The sequence below is a fragment of the Lissotriton vulgaris genome, chromosome 7 (assembly GCF_964263255.1).
Source record: "Lissotriton vulgaris chromosome 7, aLisVul1.2, whole genome shotgun sequence".
Classification (NCBI taxonomy): Eukaryota; Metazoa; Chordata; class Amphibia; order Caudata; family Salamandridae; genus Lissotriton; species Lissotriton vulgaris.
The window spans coordinates 205,367,304-205,391,088 of NC_141695.1; the positions used below are offsets into that span (position 1 = coordinate 205,367,304).

At 45.9% G+C, this 23,785-nt stretch overlaps 1 protein-coding gene across 9 annotated transcripts in view; it reads left to right on the forward strand.

Moving 5' to 3' along the window:
* LOC147701201 (sialoadhesin-like) overlaps nucleotides 1-23,785 on the forward strand; it is a 473,651-nt gene that overhangs the window by 13,510 nt on the left and 436,356 nt on the right. For 3 of the 9 annotated variants that reach the window (XM_086929947.1, XM_086929950.1, XM_086929953.1), the window contains exon 2: nucleotides 19,289-19,383. The exons of 5 other annotated variants lie outside the window; for them this stretch is intronic. The gene's annotated coding sequence lies outside the window, so the exon portion shown is untranslated. Of the gene's footprint in view, nucleotides 1-19,288; nucleotides 19,384-21,246; nucleotides 21,322-23,785 lie in introns of all 9 variants that reach the window. One more of the 9 variants, XM_086929948.1, reaches the window with a different exon arrangement.

The window sequence follows — 23,785 nt, forward strand, 5'->3', positions numbered from 1 at the left end:
ATCACCTGTGATGCTAAGCAGATGTGTATGCTAAGCAAATCTTCATCTTCTTGAGGAATTCAAGAAGAGGGGAGGAGGCTTGGATGTGGAATGAGAGGGAGTACCGTAGAAAGGATGCCATGGCCCAGCTACAAGCAAGGAAAATGGCTCATTTAGCTAATCTTGAGAAAGTAAAATACACCAATTATCAGGGTTTAATGGGCCCCCTAGAGCAATTGGCCTTGGTGCACTGCACCTTCTGGACCAATAGTATTTAGGCCCCAGGCGAGAGGTCTTTCCATGCTTTAGGAGAGCGGGCCTGCTATCCTGATCGGGTGAATGAGATTTGTGTGAGTTGGATGACTTCAAATGAGTCGGGGTGGTTGGTGAAAGGATATGTAACGGTTCCAGATGGCAGGGCCTAAGGTATGTAGGTATGTAGTATTTTGAATGTGTTTGTGAGAGTTTGATATGAGGGTATTTGTGTATTGGGAGCCAGTGGAGCTTCATGAGGTGTGGTGTGATTTGAGTTATGTGAGGGGGAGGATGAGTCTAGCTACTGAGTTCTGGGTTTGTGGTCTTCTAGTAGGATTCCTTTTTATCCCAGCATGGGGGTGCTCCTGTAGACAAACTTGCTTTATGATTAGAGAGTGAGTGGTTGTTTGCCATGTTTTGCATGACCTTCCTGGTAGGTCGCTCCCCCCGCCGCATCTGCTCTGCCGGTGCCGCCACTGTTGCCGCTTCTGCTCCTCCGGTCTACCCTGATTGCCTGCCTGCCCCTGTTGCCTTCTGTACCCCAATTGCCTGCCTGCCCTGTTGTCTGGACCACTCAGCTGCCACAAGGCCGCCCCTAAAAGCACCCACGGCCCCTTCACCTGCCGTAACTGCAGCTTCTCCTGCGCCAAAGACGGCGAGATACACGCCGTGACGGAACCCAACCAGCTCCGATGCATCCTGCTCAACACCCGCTCCGCACGCAAACACGCAGTCGAGCTCTGGGACCTACTCAACACCACATCACCAGACATCGCCTTCCTGACCGAGACCTGGATGAACTAAGCCTCCTCCCCAGACATCGCAGTGGCCATCCCCGACGGATACAAGATCACCCGCAGAGACCGCACCAACGGAGTCGGAGGAGGAATCGCCATCATCTACAAGAACACCATCAGAGTCTCCACACACACCGCTGAAACCCTCAACACCGCCGAACACATGCACTTCCAGATCCACACGGACCCCAAGACCATCCTAAGAGGCACCGTCGTCTACAGACCACCAGGACCCCGTCCCCAATTCTGCAACTCCATCGCCGACTTCATCAGCACGCACGCCCTGACCTCCACTGACTACATCCTCCTCGGCGACCTGAACTACCACTTGGAAAACCACAATGACAGCAACTCCTCCACCCTGATCGACAACCTCACCATGGTCAGACTGACACAGATCATCACAGTACCTACCCACATCACAGGCCACACGCTCGATGCCATCTTCTCCTCCAGCCCCCACGTTTCCTTCAACCACGCCTCCGAACTCACCTGGACCAACCACCGCTGCGTCCATTTCACCTTCCAGAAACCCGTCACACGTCACCCCACCCTTCAGATCCCCCAACGTCGCTGGGGCAAGGTCACCAAGGAACTCCTACAGACACACCTTGAACTGAACCCACCGACTAATCCCACCGACCCCGATGAGGGGGCCCGCACCCTCAGACTCTCGATGGAAAACTGCACCAACACCCTGGCCCCTATAAGACATCGCACCAACAGGGACACCAGCCAGAGAGCCAGCTGATTCACCCCGGAACTTCTAGTCCCCAAGCGCACCTGTCGGAAACTGGAAAACATCGGGCACAAGGAGAAGACACCCGACAGCCGTGCAGCCCACAAAGAGGCCACCCGCAACCACCACAACCTCATCAGGACTACCAAGAAGGACTCCTTCAAAGACCGCCTCGACAACAACGCACACAACAGCAAGGAGCTCTTCAACATCGTGACGGAGCTCTCTAACCCCAGCTCCTGCACCAACGACATCCCGCCGTCTCAAGCCTTGTGCGACACCCTTGCTGCGTTCTTCCACAACAAGATCATCGACATTCACGACAGCCTAATTCCTCAGACCATCCCTGCTAACCTCACCACACCGGACCCACCGAACCCCACCGAACACTGAGGTTCCGTGACGATTTGAACCCGTGTTTTCAACATTGTCGTAAAATTATAATTTTGGTACTGATGAACTGCAAATGATCCATTTAGTATATCCTGGTGTTTTCGCTATGCTACGAGCAAGAGCACTCCTGTTATAACCACATTTCCGATACACCGATGGCATCCATTTTAGATCATGGCATCCATCTTGTTTTCTTGCCCTCACATAGTCAATGGACACGCAGTGACCTCTGATTACTTCATTTCGATTAAGGACAACAAAGGCTTTAACCGGCGATTCACCTTGCTAGTGACACGTGCACCTTAGGACAGAAACCGCGTGGCCGCATGACTCGGCAGAAGCTGCCTCCTCTGCCCGAGGCCAGTCCTGCTATACTGGTTCTCGTGTTCGTTGGCCTGATCATGATTAGGCGGCCGAAGCTGGTAGCCTTGCCCATTTACGACCCACAAACATCTCTTATCCTGTTTTTCTATCTTCTGCACCTGGCTCTGCTCCTTTCCTTCTGGGCCTTTATTAGGGGGAGGTAACGAAATTTACGATGAGGCGGTCCGGCTCTTGAATGGAAAGATGACATGGGATTATGATGGAACAGTGGGAACCTCTCATTCGTAATGTTTTGACATCAGATATTGTTGACGATTCCTGTGTAACGCCAAATATTTATTGTTTAGGACCTAATGTTTGAGAAACACACTAGTATATGGAGAATGTTGCCCCCAGCTAAATATTCTGTATTTAAGGAGCAACCACTTAATACAATTCGAACAGGCTCCTAGATTCTGCCCGTGTGTAGTTTCTGTGACTTCTGTGTCCCTGCAGTAATAAACCTTTGGTCTTTGACGCCACCATCGAGAAGCCCGTGTTTCTGTTTATTTGTGCACCGAGACAGGTAGAACTCAGGGGTCTTCGGGTGTTGTCCCTGACACCTCTGGACAGTACCGAAAAGTCCAGAACTCCAACACGACCACCTCACTACGTGGACCAACGTGAACACCCAGGATACTATCAAGACCATGAGTACCATCCACTCAGGCGCCCCATCCGACCCTCCCCTCCACCACGTCGTCAACAAAGCCACCAGCTCCATCGCACCGTACCTGCGTAACATCATCAACCTCTCCTTCGAGACGGCAATCTTTCCTGAGAGCTGGAAGGACGCCGAGCTCAACGCCCTGCTGAAAAAACCCAAGGCAGACCCGAGCGACCTTAAGAACTTCCGGCCCATCTCCCTGCTTCCGTTCCCAGCCAAGTTCATCGAGAAGATCGTCAACACCCAACTTGCCCGATACCTGGAAGACAACAGCATCCTCGACCCCTCCCAGTCAGGATTCCACAGGAACCACAGCACCGAGACCGCCCTCATCGCTGCCACAGACTACATCAGACTCCTACTCGACAACGGCGAGACAGCAGCCCTCACCCTCTGGACCTCTCCGCCGCCTTCAACACCATCTGCCATCACACACTACATACACGCCTCCATGACGCAGGGATCCGCGACAAGGCCCTGGACTGGTTCACCTTGTTCCTCTCTGACAGAACCCAAAGGATCCACCTCCCCCCATACCAATCTGGAATCACCAAGACCATCTGCGGTGTCCCACAGGGATCTTCCCTCAGCCCGACGCTTTTCAACGTCTACATGGCACCACTTGCACGCATCGCCAGGCTACATGACCTCAACCTCCTATGCCGACGACACGCAGCTGATCCTCTCCCTCACCAAGGATCCCCTCACGCCAAAGCCAACCTCCACGGTGGTATGAAGGCCGTCGCCGACTGGATGCAAGAAAGCCGGCTCAAACTGAACACGGACAAGACAGAGATCCTCATCCTCGGGCTCAAACCCTCAGCATGGGATGACTCCTGGTGGCCTGCATCTCTGGGCACCCCCTCCACACCTACCAACCACGCACGCAACCTTGTAGTCATCCTGGACCCGTAGCTCAGCATGACCAACCAAGTCAACACAGTGTCCTCCACCTGCTTCCACATCCTCCGCATGCTCCGCAAGATCTACAGATGGATCCTGACAGACACACGTAAAACCGTTACCCACGCCCTCATCAGCAGCAGACTTGACTACGGCAATGCCCTCTACGCCGGAGCCCCGTCCAATCTCATCAACAGACTTCAAAGAATCCAGTACGCCTCTGCATGCCTGATCCTCGACCTACCACGCCGAGACCACATCTCCCCCACCTGAGAATCCTGCACTGGCTCCCCGTAGACAAGAGAATCAGCTTCAAACTCCTGACCCACGCACACAAGGCACTTCACAACACCGGCCCTGCCTACCTCAACACCCGACTCTCATTCTAGGTACCCAGCAGGAAACTCAGCTCCAACGACCTGTCTCTGGCCGCCGTCCCACGCATTCACAGAACCACTTCCGGGGGCAGGTCCTTTTCCCACCGCACCGCCAAAACCTGGAACTCTCTCCCCCTCCTCCTACGATATACTGAAAACCCGCTGACCTTCAGGAGACTACTCAAGACCTGGCTCTTCGACCACTAGCTGCAGCCTTCCCCCCCCAGCGCCTTGAGAGCCTCGCGGGTATGTAGTGCGCTTTACAAATTCTCTGATTGATTGATTAATTGAGAGCCATTTGAAGAAATAGTTAATGCCAACACTCAGCCTTCCATCCTTGTTAATGCAAGAATGTCTCTATATTATAGAAATAAACATTAGTCATAATGTATAATGAAAGTGAACCATTTTTTCAAATGTAGTTTGTTTTTACATTTTGCTTGGTTGAAATAATCTCCAATCAATCATTCTTTCCAGACTTGCTCCACAGATTTTCAAAAGAAAAAGCAAATGTTTTTATACGGTATGGAAGGACTATTTAAAAAATACCAAAATGTAAATCTTATAAGATGGAGTGTGATTCATCAAATAAACGTTCAGTTTTAAGCCTCTCACATACAGAACGCAACAGTGCTATTGTACACTACAAACTTTACTCCTCTGATAATGATTGGACACACAAGAGCAGTGCTTTAAATGGGCTGGTACTCACCGGTACGGAGTACCAGCACTTTTTATTTTTCTCCCTTTGAGTACCGGCACTTTTCCTTTGCCAAGGACAGTACCGGTACTCTTAGGGGAAAGTCAGGCAGGGCAGACTCAATGAGATTGGGGGCTGTGCTGCTGCGCAGAAAGTGCTCTGCTCAGCTGCTGCTGAAAAAGAGAAGGCAGAATGGAGGGAGGGGCAGTGCACACCTCTGAATAGAGCCGCTGCAGAGCATCCTGCCTCCAAGCTCCGCCTCTAGCCCCGCCCACAATTGCCCCTCCTCCATTCATTTCTTAAATTGATGAGTACCTGCACTTATTTCTTCCATTTAAAGCACTGTACAAGAGAGAGGTAACATTGCTTCTTTTGGCCCCAAGACACCTCTAAGCAACAGCAGGTGTGCAGAGGCAGAAGCCTAGACATTGTTAGTTTAGCTTTACAGTGAAACTCACATGAAACCATGTTGGCTGCTTTGCACCTTGACTGTTCCCAATGCTCTCACACAAAAATCTACGGGGAGGGGTAAAATCCTTTCCATCCCCTCCCATTCCTACACCCCGTGATTTGCTGATGTGTTAACAAAACCAGTCCAGCTGGGAAGAAGAAGGACAACAACTTCCAAAGAGCTGGAGGATGTTAGTGAAAAGAACATTACTGAAAATGATCATGAGTCATCGCATAATCTTGAGTGTTATGCATCAATGCCTTGCTCTGTAGACCTAAAATGGGTGAAACCCTTTCATACATCATATCCTTTATATTTAGAGGAGGGATCTCCAACCGGTATCTAAGCGCTTGCTTAGGGAACCCGTCCTGGTATTCCCCTGTGGGATAACCCCGGCAGGGTATCCACAAGGTGAAAGCCAGGCATCCCACCGCGAGGGGCCGTTGTGGAGATTAAGCAAGCTATTGCGCAGAGTGTGAACCCGTGAATCGAGTAGGCACGGGAGCGAGAATTGTCGAGTCCGTGGACATTTTAGGACTCAAGACCCGCCGAACCGGGAATTAAACCCTGGTCCCGGGCTGACCTCTGTTTCCAGGTCTGCCTCCTCTAACCAGTGAGCCACACTTCTCCGCTCTCTACTGTTAGCAAAGCATACACTGTGTCCACACTGAATCTAGCTAGGTCACTAGAAAATTTGTCATGTTGTATGCCCTGCTGTATTATTCACACCTATGTGAACAATGAACCAAGAGTACCAGCAATAACCAGAGCAGTAACCACTGACCTTTTCTGTAGTGAGAGTTACTTTTTCTCAGTTGAAGTCCACCTGAGCTACTATAAAATGTTATCAATGTGCCACATATTTTAACATTACACTAGGAACACCCTTAATAGGATTATCAGTAATGAACACCAAAACATTTCAGGTCTTATCAATATAAAATCTATTCACTTAACTAATGAAATTACAGCCAAAGCATCATGTGCCATTTGGCATAAAGGACATAACCACAGCAATAGGTCTCTCCAACTCAGATTGAACTATCATCCAATTATCAACATGTCAGTATCTGAAAATTCACATTTCAATCAATCAATCAAAGTAATTGTAAAGTGCGCTACTTACCCGTGAGGGTCTCAAGGCGCTACGGGGAGGGGGAGGGGGGCGGGTGCTGCTACTGCTCGAAGAGCCAGGTCTTGAGGAGTCTTCTCAAGGCGAGTAGGTCTTGGGTCTGCCGTATGTGGGTAGGGAGGGTGTTCCAGGTCTTGGCGGCGAGGTAGGAGAAAGATATGCCGCCGGAGGTCGTTCGTTGGATGCGGGGGACAGCGGCGAGGGCGAGGCTGGCGGAGTGGAGCTGGCGGGTCGGGGTGTAGAAGCTGAGTTTGCTGTTCAGGTAGGCTGGTCCGGCGTTGTGGAGTGCTTTGTGTGCGTGGGTGAGGAGCTTGAAGGTGATCCTCTTGTCGATGGGGAGCCAGTGTAGGTCTCTCAGGTCGGGGGTGATGTGGCTGCAGTGGGGGACGTTGACGATCAGTCGGGCGGAGGCGTTTTGGATGCGTTGCAGTCGTCGTAGGTGTTTGGCTGGGATTCGTGCGTAGAGTGCGTTGCCGTAGTCCAGTCTTGTGCTGACGAGGGCCTGTGTCACGTTCTTCTTGTTTCAGTCGGGATCCACTCATAGATCCTGCGGAGCATGCGGAGGGTGTTGTAGCAGGAGGAGGAGACAGCGTTGACCCGCTTAGACATGGAGAGGGAGGAGTCAAGGATGAATCCTAGGTTGCGTGCATGGTCAGTGGGTGTTGGTGCTGTTCCCAGTGTGGTCGGCCACCAGGAGTCATCCCAGGCTGAGGGGGTGGGTCCGAGAATGAGGACTTCTGTCTTGTCCGAGTTCAGCTTCAGATGGCTGCTCCTCATCCAGTCGGCGACGGCCTTCATTCCCTCGTGGAGGTTGGTTTTGGCGGTGTGTGGGTCCTTGGTGAGAGAGAGGATGAGCTGGGTGTCATCGGCGTAGGAGATGATGTTGAGGTTATGATGGCGGGCCACTTGTGCGAGGGGGACCAAGTAGACGTTAAACAGCGTCGGGCTGAGAGATGAGCCCTGGGGGACGCCGCAGATGATGTTGGAGGCTTCGGATCGGAAGGGTGGGAGGCGGACGCTCTGGGTTCTGCCGGAGAGGAAGGACGTGGTCCAGTCAAGGGCCTTCTCTTGGATTCCGGTTTCTAGGAAGCGTGTCTTTAGAGTGCGATGGTGGACTGTGTCGAAGGCGGCTGACAGGTCCAGGAGGATGAGGGCTGATGTTTCTCCATTGTCTAGTTGGCGCCTGATGTCGTCTGTGGCGGCGATGAGGGCTGTCTCGGTGCTGTGGTTTCATCTGAATCCAGACTGGGATGGGTCCAAGATGTTGTTGTCTTCCAGGTGGCGGGCCAATTGCATGTTGATGATTTCAAGCGAGGTTAGTAGCAGAAATGCTAGGAGAAAGCTTGTCAATGTTAAATCCTTTATACATGTATATACATATGTACAGCAACTCACGATCATTCTCTTTAGTGAAATGAACTGGCACTTCATAAGTGCAGTAGAAGATGTTTAATTCTGATGGTCACACATTATGCCATTACAGCCTTTGTCAAACCCATAGCATGGCCCGCTGCCTCAGAATATGTTTACCCACAGTGACTAGACAAAGAAAATATACTTAAAGTACTGGATTGCACTATTCAACTTTATTTTAAATTCTTCACAAATGTTTACAAATCAACAGTAAAAATAATCCAATCAAATCACTGTATTTCAGACCTTATTAAAATAATAGTAGAAAATAAAAATACATTATTATTTCCCTGATATTCTGATACAAACAATATGCCTCCAATATGCAATCAGTGGAAACAGAGATATGCAGTTTTAAAGATTTTCGTGAAAATATCACTAAAAAGCATGAAGCGTTAACCGTGGATATCTAGTCATGCTGGACTGAGATAAAATCTCAAGTTCAGGCCGACCACGATGGAGTGCCAATTAGCTACAGGGACCCAGTTAGGCCTGCTTAACAAAGTACCTTACGTACTGGTTGTGAAGCATTGAATGTTTAGGCACCGAGGATCCTTCATGCAGCTGAAGTGATGCATCAGTTCAGAGGTGCTGCAGAGATGTCATTCAAAGTCCTGCATCATTGTCAAGAATCCCATTGACGAGGGCTTGAGATTTGAAGTACGGTGTCATTGATGTGTCGCACAGTTGAGGCGATGCATCGACTCCAAGGAGCTGTGAGGCTGCAGTGCCAGAACCTGGATCATCTTTGAGGCTGCTGTCGACGAGAAGTATGAAGGCCTGTGTCAGGAAAGTTAGGCACAGGGGGTAGTTTTGATGCAGCTACACGGTCAGTGTGGGGTCTTACGCATCCGATAAACACACGCAGAAGAGGCGATGCATCGGTTCTGCCTGGCTTTGCGCCACACTGCGGAAGAGATGTGTTGGTTCTGCTGGTTGCACAGATGGGTAGGCAGGCCACCTTCTGGCCCAATTCCAAGGGTCCAGGACTTGGATGGCATCACGTGGCAGGATAGGACTCATTGATGAGTTCAGGAGTAACCTCAATACCCTGCTGGCACTTATGTAGTTGAACTTTGAGAAGTAGGCTCAACTCGGACTCTTGTTATGGGGCAGGGTACAAGCGTTTTGGATGGGATCACTGTCACGATACACCTACGCCCTCGGCATGCTGCCCCTACTGGTCCTTCTTCCATTGCTGCATTCTGTGAACTGGAGTATAAAGTCTTTTGATTGGGGGATCTGCTGTCCCCTGTTAGCCAGTAGCAAACTCCTGGATTATTAATGTTGTGGGGACCTGGACGTCCCGTCAGTTGAGCACAACACTCTGCCCCTGCACTTGGCACAGATCAATTGCATGCCTCCAGGGACCCTGGAACTGCTGCAGTTGGTGCTGGTGGAGCACACCCTGCTGAGTTGCCCACAGGGACTCTACCCACTCTACAAAAGTGGCACACCTATACCATGCCCCACCAACCCAATGCTGCAAGCCATGGTCAAAGCATGGCGGCGGGCCCATAGTCTCTTCAGGGTGGATCATCTTTTTCATGAACACGCACCGTTATGGGGCAACTCTGGCATCCATATAGGTGGTGAGATGTTGAACTGGGTGGCGAGCATCTACAGTTTTCTTCAAGTCCTTGAACAAGGTACCCTTAAATACTTTGCTGCACTCCCTGAAGAATTTGGTCTCCCATCTCATCAGTCCTTGCTATATTTGCAGCTCTGATATTGCCTCAATTGTTGCCTGAGTGCATGGCCCTGGGTCCTCCTGCCCTCTCCTGTAGTCTCCTACCTTAGAATGTAGGGAAGCTTCCATGGGGTGATGTCTGGCTTCTATAGCCTCTTGATCCATCATCTTTTATCCCTGCCCCTTGTAAAAAGCCTCCGTGTCACGTGGCAACCAGACTTCAAACAGAATATGAAACTGAGGATTGTGCAGACCTGCTGGAGGCAATGGATTATGGGGCCCAGGAGGCACAGTTGAAGTTCTGTTTCTTTAAGCTAGTGCATGACTGGCACTGGACTACCAAGAAACTGCGGGCTGCTGGCTTGTTACCTCATGCAAATTACTCATGCAAATTACTGGTGCTGCACCCACGACCGCTGTGACCTGATACACGTCCTTTGAGACTGCCCATCAGTAAAACCTTTTGGGAGGCAGATGAGCGAGACCCTACCAGTCGCAACACCCCTGCCTCACCCCCTGATCCGTCTACATGGCCTCATGACCTCCCCGGACATGTCCCACCCTCAGGACCATCTGCTTGCCAAAGAAATAATATACACTCTCCATCACTGGTGCATCCCCTCCTATGATGAATGCCCTTCGAAGGTGTACCAGACTGCCTCCCATTAGTGAGTCATCTATAACCTGCAAAGAGAGAGACCTTCCTCCTCACCTGGACACATTTTCTTCTGGCTGAAACTCTCTAGCTCTTAGTTGAGTGCATCCCTGACACCCCTTAGATGGATAACTAGGCATTATATCATGCTGACACTACCCCAGAGACCCTGTCTGGTCATTATTCTTGAGGCTGTGTGCCTACGCCCCCTACCTCCCCCTTCCACTCCTACGTTTTCCACATTCTCTTCAACTCTGCCTCTCTTTCTTCTCTCTCTGCATCTCCCCTTGCTCTCCCACTCATTCCCCAACTGCCCCCCAGGCGTGTGTGTGAATTTGGGTCCCTTTTTGCTCTTTCTGTTTATTTGTTTAATTTTTTTCATGTCTTTTCTTTCTGCCCCATCTTTCCTCTCTTTTCATCCTGTGCACAGATATAGACCCACATCCCTTCATTTTCATTGTCCTTTCTTGACTCCCTAGGACCCCAGCCTCGTGGGACCTCCACCCGCTCTGTATTGAGCGATATGATCCAGGTTGCACTGTGTTTTTCGTACATTATTATTATTTCACATATCGTGCCTCATGTTCCCCCTTTCCCTTATACATTGTTATGTTCTGCTCTTCTAAAAAAAGAATTGTGAAACGAAAAAAGTAATCTTTGAGCCCTGGGTTGAACAGCTGCAGGTCCGGTCCTTCTAACCTAGCCCAGAGGGCAACAGGTTTGAGGTCAGCACATCAGGACAGTAGCCCAGCAGAGTGGAAGTCCCTTTAGCAACACTGCAGTCCTTCTTCCTGGAAGAGTATCCACAGGTCCAGAAGTGTTCTGAAGTGGTGGCAGTGTCTGAGGTTCAATATTTATACCTGGTTCTCTTCTGGAAGGTGGGAGAAACCTCTAGAGGTTTCCATTTGAAGTCCTCAGGCATTCTCCTCTCTCTGTCCTTTCTCCAGCCTAACTACAGGGGGTATGCAGCCCTTTGGGTGGTGGCAGGACATAGCTTATTCCAATGTAAATAGGGTTGTGCCCAGCTCCGCCCTCCCATCCTGCCTGCGATGGCCCATCCTTGCTCACCTAAGCTCTCTAGTGTGTGTGGCTGTCTAGAAGGAACACACAAAGCACAATCATCAGCTATGCCAAGCCATGTGACTGAAGGACAGGCTACAGGCAGGAAAATGCCACGCAAGATGATGGACGGAAGGTTGCACAATGGCAAAACATTCACCGCCAGTCACAGATCTGGGTTTAATCCATCATTATTTTGCTCAACAAGCCACCCCAGTTCAGACATGGCCATATGCAAATCAGTCCTGGCCCTGTGCCTCATGGGAACAGTCCAGCCCGAACTGCCAAGTCATGTCTTCCCTGGAGCGGAATCAAACATCCTAGGACTGGTTTCTGGCTATCAGCCGTCTTCAGCCAGAATAGCTTGACTCCAGTGGCTTAGTGAGCATGGGACCCACATATGGGCATACCCTTCCCACATAGGGTGAACAGCAAAACACACAAGATGATGGATGGAATCTTGCACAATGGCAAAACATTCACCCCCAGTCACAGATCTGGGCTTAATCCATCGTTATTTTGCTCACCAAGCCACCCCAGTTCAGACATGGCAATATGCAAACCAGTCTTGGCCCTGTGCCTCATGGGAACAGTCCAGCCTGAACTGCCAAGTCATGTCTTCCCTGGACCGGAATCAAGCATACTAGGACCGGTTTCTTGCTATCAGCCGTCTTCAGCCAAAATAGCTTCACTCCAGTGGCTTAGTGAGCACGGGACCCACGTCTGGGCATACCTTTCCACATAGGGTGAACAGCAAAACACACAAGATGATGGAGGGACTGTTGCACAATGGCAAAACATTCACCCCCAGTCACAGATCTGGGTTTAATCCATCGTTATTTTGCTCACCAAGCCACCCCAGTTCAGACAAAAGTAACATTTTCAAAATTGTAATCTAAAATCCGACTTCACCATAAGAGAGGACTTTCCATTGCAATTTCAAAGACACCAAACATGAACTGGTAACTTGTTCCCATTTATAAATTACAGCATATTAAATGTAATAGCTGACTTCAATGATATTCCATAGGTGAGGTAGGCCTTGGAGTTGTGAAAAACAAATTTAAGAGTTCTTCAAAGATAGGGCATGTAAAACTCAAGATTTCATGTCCTGCTTTTAAATGCAATGCATCCTGCCACCAGGGCTGTACAGGATCTACCCTGGGGTGACCTATATGAATTTAAAAGGAAGGAGTGGCCTAGCAAAAAGGTTTAATTTTGCAGGTGGAAATGGTAGTTTAAAACTGCACCTACAGGCTATAATGGCATGCCAGAGACATGTTTTAATTCCCCACTTAAATGGGCGGGACAACCAGTGCTATAGGCCAACTAGTAGCATTTAATTTCCAGGCCTGCATACATGTAGTACCACTTTACTAGAGACTCCGAAGTACATTAAATAAGTCAGTTGGGGGAAAGCCAATGAGGCCGATTCACAGAACCAATCAGAGACACAATCCTAAACTTACTACTTTTGGTATTCACAGAAGGCATTTAGTATTAATAAAGTTAGGACTACTAACTTTACTACTACTAAAGGCCTTCTGTGAATACCAAAATTAGTAAGTTTAGGATTTTGTCTCAAGTCAGTAATAGTAAAATGTTTACTAGTTTACTATATCAGCATGTCACAAACGCACTTACTTGAGGTAACTAATTGAAATCCTTTGTCAGCAGGGGACTTTCGGCACAAACTTTGTTTGACTCAATGTCAGGGCAAAGCTTACAGTGCGAACTTGTATTTAGACGATCTGTGTGTTTTAAAGAAAAAGGAACCGGAATGAGCGTTATAGTTCTAGAACTTAAAAAGAAGGGGTTTTACAGTTAGCTTATGTTGGAGCTCTGTGCACCTCACCTACATTAATGTTTCGTGTGGCGCCACAATGATCTTTCTTCAAATTAAATTATGTCCATCAAGAGCACGGAAGGTGTTGTTAGGCATTTATGTGTGTAACCCGGAGCAGATTGTGTCTATACTAAGCATTCTGATAGTTGCAGTCAATCACATGTATGTCACTGCGAGTTGAATCTCCTCTCCGTATTTGGATTAACTTGCCTTAAGGAAGGGCGAATGTTGACACTGGGGTCATTAATCTTTCACAAAATAGCTGAAGACGGGAAGCAAAGTGAACAGTCCTTTCCCTGTAGTAGATCAGAATCTTCCTCTCTCATGGCGGTGGGAAAAGTAACACAACGGTCCAATCCCTGCATTGAAGTGCCGCCCCCAGTGACACAGACTGACACTCAGAGTTTGGGTCTCAAATGGAACCGGTGGCTGGAATCACTGGGATGGAAGTGGCAATCATCTCAAATCTCGTGGAGACTGAGACTACAAGACTGGCGGCCATATTAGAGTCAGGCAGCGTGTAGAGACACCCCTGTTCAAATGTCTAAACGGCCATCTTTGAGTCAGGCAGTGCCAAGTTAACAAATACTGATCAGTGCAAAGGGATGACAAACAAACAAGCACAAGTCAGTGCAAGGAAGAAATAGCAGACAAGCACGGGCAAAGGCAAAAGTACGATAAGCAAACAAGCACGAGCAACTACAAAAGCAATGCAACAAGCATTGGCCAATGCAAGTAAAGAAAAGAAACAAGCACAGACACATGCAAGAGCTAGATTGAAGCGATAAGTGGACACAAATAATCACAAGCAAATGCAAGGAGCATAATAAGAAAACAAGCCCAAGCAAACGCAAGAGGCGTAATAAGGAAGCATAAACAAGCACCAGGAAAGACGAGGGCAAAACAAACAAGCACGAGTGAATGCAGAGGGTGAACAAGAAAACAAGCAGTGATAAATGTAAGTGAACAGTAAGGACAAGCATTGGCAAGTCTAAAGGAACAATCAGTGGCAAGTGTATGGAACCAAGCACTGGCAAAGGCAAATGAGCGAACACTGACAAATGTGAAGGAAACAAGCCCTGACAAATGCAAGAAGTGAATCAAATGAGTAAACAAGCACAGGCGAACACAAGAGTCAACACAGACAAACATAAGCAAATGCAAAAGACAAATAAAGACAACGGTGAGCACAAACCGAAGAGTGCAGAATTGCAGAAGACCCCGAAGAGGGCAGTCCTGCAGAAGACCCCGAAGAGGGCAGAATTGCAGAAGACCCAGAAGAAGGCAGTACCAGAAACGAGTGAAGATCGCACTGAATGTAAACAAGCACGAGTATAAGAAACATGAAGTGAAAGGAGCAAAGGGCCAATGAACACAGCAAACACTGGCAAGTGCAAGGTATGCATGAAAACAAGCACAAGCCCGGACAAACCTCGAATGCGACAAACACAAGCAAAGGCAAGTGCCAAAGTAAACGTTCAGCACCACGTGAAGACAAACAACTCAAAAGTAATCGAGGCTAATAAAACAAATGATCCAGAAGTATGAGTAGATGAATGTCGAGGAAGACTTCCCTCATCAACGAAGCGATTGAAGGACCTGTACTAATCCAGAAGAGACGCATGAACGAACAAGATAATAAGTGTGCCAGGCACCATCGCGGAAGAACCATCAACCACCTGCAGCTAGCATGCGACTCTAAGGAAAGGGAGCCATGAGTTACGCATAGTGTAGCTGAGTGGTGGCCAGTCTAAACTCAATTAATCCAAGTTCACTTACTGGCGCATACTGAGAGAGTTGCGAAGCTTACCAACCTCAAAGCAAACAACCAGACCAAGGATCTTGGCTGAAGAGAGTCAGCAAAGAAGACGGGAAGCAAAGTCAACAGTCCTTTCCCTGTAGTAGATCAGAATCTTCCTCTCTCATGGCCTTGGGAAAAGTAACACAACGGTCCAATCCCTGCATTGAAGTGCCGCCCCCAGTGACACAGACTGACACTCGGAGTTTGGGTCTCAAATGGAACGGTGGCTGGAATCACTGGGCGATTTTCTTGAAGCAATTGGTGAGCGAAGAGATAGAAAATGTCTGATACTTCTCCTCCAGCTGGTAGGTCATGAGGGCCGACGCTTAATCAGAACATATCCTGAAAAGGACACAGAGACCTATGAAAGACTCCAAGAGAAGCTATGTGCCCATTTCCATGCACAGGTAGACGTGGATCATGCTCGCATCACCTTCACCACAGCACGGCAGGAACCAGGAGAACCATTGCCAAAATTCATCACCCGGTTGCAAAGCTTGGTACCATGCTGATACTTCAATTCATTTACAAATGAGGAAGCGGTTCGGCTCCGGATAATCGAAGGCTGTTCAAATGCTGACACGAAGCGCAAAATTCTTCGAGGGCAGTGGTCGCTAAAGGAAATCATCAGAAAGGCCGAAGTTGGAGTGCGGGTCAAAGCAAGAGACATATCAAAAGACGTGCACTCGAATGCAAGACACAAAGATACCTGGAAAGAGACATCCCTCATGCCTGGGAACAAAACCCAAGAAACAAACAAAACCAGAAAGAGGGAGGGTGACGGCAGATCAGAGCCAAGACAAAACGAGAGACAAAATGTCATGAAAAACTCTGAGTCAACAACACAAAAGACCAGGATGAGTCAGGATTGCGATAGCGGCACTGATACAACCTAAAGGAGTTATTCAACCTCAAGGAGTTATTCAACCTCAAGGAGCCAGTCAGCATATGGTGCAAACGGTTCTGAAGCAGATGAAGAGTCAAGTGGGACAGATCGCACCAATGGACCAGATGACAGTCTGCCCAACAAACGCGCAAGAAAGGCAAAATATAGAAGACTGGACCAGTCACGTTAACACTGGAAATCGGTACACGACCACACGCAAGCACCTCACTGTTTGCCAAAGTCTAGAGACGAGTGCGAGGAAACATCAAACAGGAGAACATATCACACCGGTAGCACAGATGTCAGTGCACCAAACAAGTGTGAAGAGGAAGCGAGCTACATAAGATGGACTGATTCACTCAGACAATGTAAAGGGGAAGACAAACGCATTCATGACATCCGAAATAATGAAGAAACTGAGAGGAGGTCAGTACCATCATGCGAGAGAGGCAGAAATGAAACACCTTGGGATCAAACTCAAGAAACAAGTATGTGGTTATCGAACAATGTCTCCAGTGAATTGACAATGAAGACACTTCGAGAAAGATACTCGGAGAGACAACCCAAAGATAACTCTGACGTGAAGAGCAGCTCGTCACGGACGACCCATGTTAGAAATCCACTCGCTAAGACTTTCTCAAAGGAACGTTCCCAAAGGAAATCGACAAAGAACTTCTCTGATTCAGATAGCATGTCGGTCCGATCCTTCGAGTCGACCGAGTCGTGGTCCCGACAACGGCCATGACGTCAATCATCCGAACACACCAGAGAACCATCAAGAGCAACCATCAAGAGCAACATGTCTCACACCAATGTCTCTGAACACTCAATCATTCCACAAGACAACATGTCATGTCTGTCACAGGTGTATCAAGACGTAAATAATACACCGCCACCTCTGATGGGACCAGCGAGGCTGACTCAAAGGGCCTACAAAACGAAAACAGATATAGTGGACCTTACGCACCGGATGGAAAAGGACCAGCCAGTCAATCTGCAAGGAAAGCCAGACGTGTCAATAGAGACAGAACCTCATCGGACGAGAGAGAAACATATATATGCCCAAATGTTCCAAGGGTTCACCAGTCCCGAGCGGGAGTGGATGAGACGACCGGAGGTAGTAAATGAGTCCCCAACCCATACCAGGACGATCTCTCCAGATTGTACGTTGCCGTCTGGCACCCATGACTCTGAACAGTAGGGCAGTGGTGACCTCAACCGGACAAGACAAACCGAAGCAAAAGGACATGAGGGTGCTCGGAAGAGAACCAGAACAACATCCCCTCAGAAAAGAGATTGAGCGTCAATAGAACAAGAGTCGCAAAGAAAGACAGACTGCCGATATCAAACTGAGCCCTTCGCAGTCACCTCAGACACTGAAGGTGAGTGGATCACCCAGAAGCTGATTGAAAATCACCACGAATCTGAGCATATGCAGATCACACGAAACGTCATGCAATTGCAGAGAAGCACTCTTGTAGTAAAGGATGCTCTTGTCAAGGTGACAGACAGACACACAAAGGAAACAGAGATGCGTCTACCAGGCTCAAATGAACGACCGGAGAACCCGTGTGGCTGATCGAGGATCTAGGAATATGTTGGACGCTAAGTTCATTTTGTTAACAAGGGGGGAGATGTAATGTTGTGATGCCTTCTAGTAGTTGGGAGTGGGCGGAGCTAGGGGGCCAGAGGAAGAGGAGAAGCGGGGACAGGAAAGAGTTAGTTAGAGTAGGGACAGGGACACGATAGGAAGTAAGTAATAAAGCTCCTACAAACAAGTTATATTTGTCTGTCATTATTGTAGTCACGACATGACAATTCTGTATGTTATAAAAACATGAATATATTTTGTGTGAATTTATTTTTTATTTGAAAGAGAAATTATTAGTTTTAAAGAAAAAGAAGCACACTGAAAAAGATTTTAAATGGACCGTGCTCTTAGGCATCAAAACCCCATCCCGAGGAGGAAGTGTGGAATCAACACTCCTCAGGAGAGAAGCATATTTAATACTCAAGTTCAATTGTGTGATTGATGGCCTGAACGAGATGACAGCACTTCAACAAACAATTCTCTGAGCCCTCAGTATCTCTGACTAGTCACAGTTTTTATTACCAAAAACACGAATAACTGTTTAAGTTGCAGTAGACTTAATTTTCTTTAAAACAAATAATTTCTCTTTAAAATAAAAAAATAATTTCACACAAAATATCTTCATGTTTTTATAACATACAGCATCACCAGTTAATCAGCTATCTTGTGAAAAATTAATGACCCCAGTGGCAACATTCGCCCTTCCTTAAGGCAAGTTAATCCAAATACGGAGAGGAGATTCAACTCGCAGTGACATACACATGATTGACTAAAACTACCAGAATGCTTAGTATAGACACAATCCCTTCCGGGTTACACGCATAAATGCCTAAGGACAACTTCTGTGCTCTTGATCGACATCATTTAATTTGAAAAAAGATCATCGAGGTGCCCCACAAAACATTAATGAAGGTGAGGTGCACAGAGCCCCAATATAAGCTAACTGTAAAACCCCTTCTTTTTAAGCGCTAGAACTATAACGCTCATTCCGGTTCCCTTTTTCTTTAAAACACACAGATCGCTTAAATACAAGTTCACGCTGTAAGCTTCACGTTTACATTTGTAAGGAGTTGGTCTTTTGTGATTTTGCTGCGGCGGGGGTTCTGTTGGGTGCGGTGGTGTGTGGTGGGTTTCTGGAAGGTGAAGTGGATGCAGCGGTGGTCGGTCCAGAGGAGTTCGGTGGTGTGGCTTACAGAGACGTGCGGGCTTGAGGAGAAGACAGGGTCGAGCGTGTGGCTTACATTGAGTCAAACAAAGTTTGTGCCGAAAATCCCCTACCTCAAGTAAGTGCGTACGTGACATGCTGATATAGTAACAAAAAACAACGTGGAAGGGGGTCTAGAGGGGAAAATAATTTTAAAATGATGAAGTTCCGCCAATGGGTGGGCTGATGGGTTTTATTACTTCTCATTTCTCAGTCCCTACACACACTCCTCACAAGACAGCAGACACTTTCTAGCCTATCTAGACCAGTAGCACCCCTTGTGTGTTTGTCATGCTGATATAGTAAACATTGACACACCATAAAGGCATGCATTGTCTTCCAACAGGCTTTAGGTAACGCAAGCAATGATGATTTGTTTTTCAACAGAAGGTGCTGCGAATGCAACTTTTCCATTCCATCCGTGGGGTAGAAATTCATCGACAGGCTGTGAAGTAATTTCCTGCTTCGGTCTAACTAAAAAGGTGCTTCTCCGATTCCTTCTTTGAATGTAACAACTGAAACACTGTTTTTTTCACACATAGGTGACACTGTTGAAAAGATTTGTGGCTATCTGTCTTTTAAAAAAATAACAGAACACATGTAAGTCCTGATGCTGTTTGCTTATCCACACTGGAGCTATCAAAGCCCAGAACAAGATATAAATATGAATTTTGTCAAATACCTATAGATACTGAGACAAAATGTCCGTGTTTCTTTATGTTTACTGTTTTAGGTTCAACGTTAAAGTGTCTGAGAACTTGATTGAGTCTTTTGACAGACAAAGGAATTCCATTTACCACAATAGTCTGCACTTGGGAAATATATTGAGAAAGAGTGCACACTTATTTGTCCTTCTCATTAAACCAACAGGTTACACCGAGCTCAGCTTTGAGGAAAATCCCGTGAAATAATTAACTGGATTAGAAACACGTCGGCTTTTCCGTTATATACACACAAAGGGCCATCCGCTAGTTAAATGTCTAGTGTGTTTTCTCTGAGGAGGCCACATTTAAAATACTTAGCCCCCCAGGATTCTTGCCCTTGGGACAACAGTCCTAATTTACTAAGGCATAAAACAGCAGACTTATGGATTTTTACAATTAATGACACTGGTGTAATGATTTCATGTAGCTATTTATTTGTGTTATATCATTTGTAGCTGTTGAATCATGTTTATGTCTTGTTTTGTGTTTATGAATATTGTCAATTATTGTAAATTGTGTTTGCGTCGCGCTTAGATATATGAAAATTGTAAAAGCATTATAGTATGTTGTAAATATTTGCAATAAAATTTGAGAATGCCTATGAACAGAGTGGTCAAGGTATTTGAGTCTGTTTAAATAAATAGCAGCAACTCAAAGTGGGGACCAGGTCATTTTTTCTTGCTAGAGCATTTATAATTAACAATCCCATAATTGAAATAATTTTAAAAGTCAGATGACGCATTATGGTGTGTGTTCCTATAAACAAGCCCATCTACCAACAGTGCATAGCTGCATGTATGTAATTGATATCTGATATGGAACCCGGGTGGTTTCCATACATGATGTCTTCTGCTTGGAGCCAATCCTACTCTGAAGGATCTATAATATAAATATTGATAATATCTTGATGATAGTCAATTTCACCCACATGGGCTTAGCACAAAATGATGGGCTCACAGCAACATTGGCAACAGGATCCATAACATTACATGATACATGTATATATAGTAGTTATTCACCAGTTATTCACTAATTAATTGTAAGAATTATAGTGTGAAATACTAAAGATTACACTGGCTGATATAAATCAGATTTTTTATACATCCGGATTTCAACGAATGGATACCAAAAATCATATATCAAATCAATTTACAAAACAATTCACAAAAACAACCACACAATATATCTTCTGTCCTCAACGATCATAGAAATACAGATAATTCCTCATCCATGTTGTGTCCATTTGGGTGTTTGCACTTAAACTCCAGAATGTATTTACTCTCCAGCCATCTCAAAATCTTTTCTCAATTGCCATCTCTCTTACTGTGATCAACCCTGTTAATGCCAAACAATTGCAAAAGGTCAGGATTTTGATTATGCTGTTTACTAAAATTTCTTACTTCAGGGTGAGCATTATCCACATTTTATATCACTCTAGGAATTATGAAGATGGCACTACCTTTAGAGAGCAGGTCACACAGGCATTGTAACAGATATGCAGCATAGTCAGTGGCAAATATATGTTTCTGTATTTTTATCGCTTTTCCTGTTGGCAATGTGATGGACCTGTAGTTACTGATCAATGTACAGGCTTTGCATTTACTGCCCATATAAAAGCTTTTTCTTGTGTTCAACCAACAGGTTTCAACCTTGGTGAGGAAAAACTGAATGTTAGTGTGTCTTTTAGGGATTTGGTCTGCGATATGTAGTATTAAGGTGAGCCGATACATCACATCTCAGGAGGGGGTCTGCCTTTATCAAATGCAAATCTTCTCTTAAAATGTTATAGATCCCGAGCTTGACTTACAGTGTGTACAAATGATGTGTATGTTATCTTACACTTCTTTTCGTTAAAAAACAAGCACTGCTTCCCTGTTAACTTAGACATTTTTTCTTCAGCTTTATGTAATATTTTAGGTGGATATCTTCTCTTCCTGAACCTTTCCTTCATGGCAACCTGCTCATTAGTAAAGCCCTCCTCAGAATTACAATTATGCTTTGCCAGGGGAAAACACCTTGAGGGATACTTCATTTGACATTTGTGGGATGATGTCTATTACTGTGAAGGTTACTGTTACTTGTCATACTGCTGCAGAACAAAATGGTGAATATTTCACCATTTATAACCTTAACCTTGCTATCCAAATAATCAACATGAAGCACTGATGTGTGAACTAAAAGTCCCATTTAAATTGTTATTTTGCAACTTATTAATAAATTCCATGGCTTCCCTCTCACTTCCATCTCAAAAGATAAAAAGCTCATCAAGTGTACCTGTTGAATCTGTTTTTCAAATCTTTTGTGGACCACCTGCTTCTCCCACCAGCCCATGTAGAAGTTTGCATTGCTGTTAATTAAGTAGGTGCCCGTTGCAGTCCCAGATAATTGTCTGTATGGCTACGCATGAAGTAGAAAGGAATTGTTATTAAGACAGAATTTAATCATATTCAATAACATGATTTAACTAATACAATCATCTTGTCTTCAAAAAATGGCTCCTATCCTAAATCATGATCAATACACATGTAGAATGAAGAAATATCTATGGCGATCATGTGGTATGTACTTTCCCAATTAATATTGTGGATTTTGTCTAAGAATTTTGTGCCATCCCTACAGTAAAATGATACACTTTTCACTGTAGGGGACAAGAACAAATCCACATAGATAGCGGTATTTTCAAGGAGACTTTGATTTGAGGACTCTGTAGGGTGCTCCGGAGGATTAATGGAGTTTTTATGGAATTGGGTAACAGATAAGAACAAGGGTTGAGTGAATCATCAACTTTTAAGAATAAACACTCCTCAGCGCTCAGTAACTCCAAATCTCTACAATCACATAGTAGATCATGATACAATAATTTGATATCTCTGTGCGTATTTATGGGAACCTGCTCAGAACAACCTGTCAATGTTAGTTGAGTAATGGCCTTCGTTTTGCATTTATTCATTTAATGTCCCATAATATGATATTGCCATCCTTGTCTGAGGGCTTGATTACTGAATTGGGATAGTTCCTTAAACTTTGTAATGCCAGTCCGTGTGATTTAGTCAGATGGTACCCCATGCCATAGTTGACATTTCATGCAAACTTTTATAAATCCCAATCACCAGGAATTGGAAGACATCCATATTGTCATGTCCCATACTGAGATGAAAGGTAGATCTAGATTTGAAGGGATTTAAACTTGTTTTTTCAATTTGAACACCCAGTTCTACCAATGTTCTCCTCTTGTCATGTCCCTGTGTAAGACTCCTGTCAAATTCACACAGGTCTATCAGTGCATCAATATTAGCAATGCATCAGTGTCAGATGCAGATTATTTAATGATATCTTTGTGGAATTTAAATAAAAATATTTTTGAAGTCCAGGTTTTCTCAGGAATCGAAAAGATCTGCATGAGTGTCACAATAATAATACTCAGTCACCGGGCAATAGGATGAACCCAACTCTAACACGGATTTATTAGTCATATTAGTTTCATAAATAGATACATTTAGCACAGTAAGCACATTCTAATCACTTATTATTTTTTTTGGTGCTGCCTCATCTTTTTCCTATAAAGCATGTTGTCCTGCTTTTCTGCTCCATTGCCCCTTCTATTTTGCACTTTCAACAGCGCCTCCTTTTTATTTTGGGTGACCCTTTAAGTTTTCAGTAATTTTGATTTGTTGCAGTAATTGATATTCTTTTTAAAAAGTTGTTGAGGGCTGCAGGTGAATGTCAGCTGTTGAAGCACTTTCGTTCATGTTCCGGTTGTGCCTCAAATCTAGAGCCTGGCATGAAATTAACGTTGTCTCTGCATCTGCTCCTTTATTTGACATTCGTTGTTTTGTTTTTGCTTTTTTATTTTTATTCCTCAGAAAAGACAGTAGTTACAATCAGTCCAAAAAAAAGAAAAACACAATTTGAGGAATAATGGAAAGAAAGAAGGGATAGAAAGGGAGAGGAGAGCAGAAATCAACCAATTAATCCAGAAATCATAATAGTTACATTTTCTTTATTTTAACCTTGCAGGCATGAGAATTCCTTTCATCCCTGCTGATCCACCAGGGGACCCCAAATTTGTAGCCCCTTTTTCTTTGCTCTCCTGCCCTTACATGTATACAATGCCATCTCCAAATTAAATACATGGAAAAGTCTGGCATACCAACCTTGGTATGTCAGAGGATCTTCATCT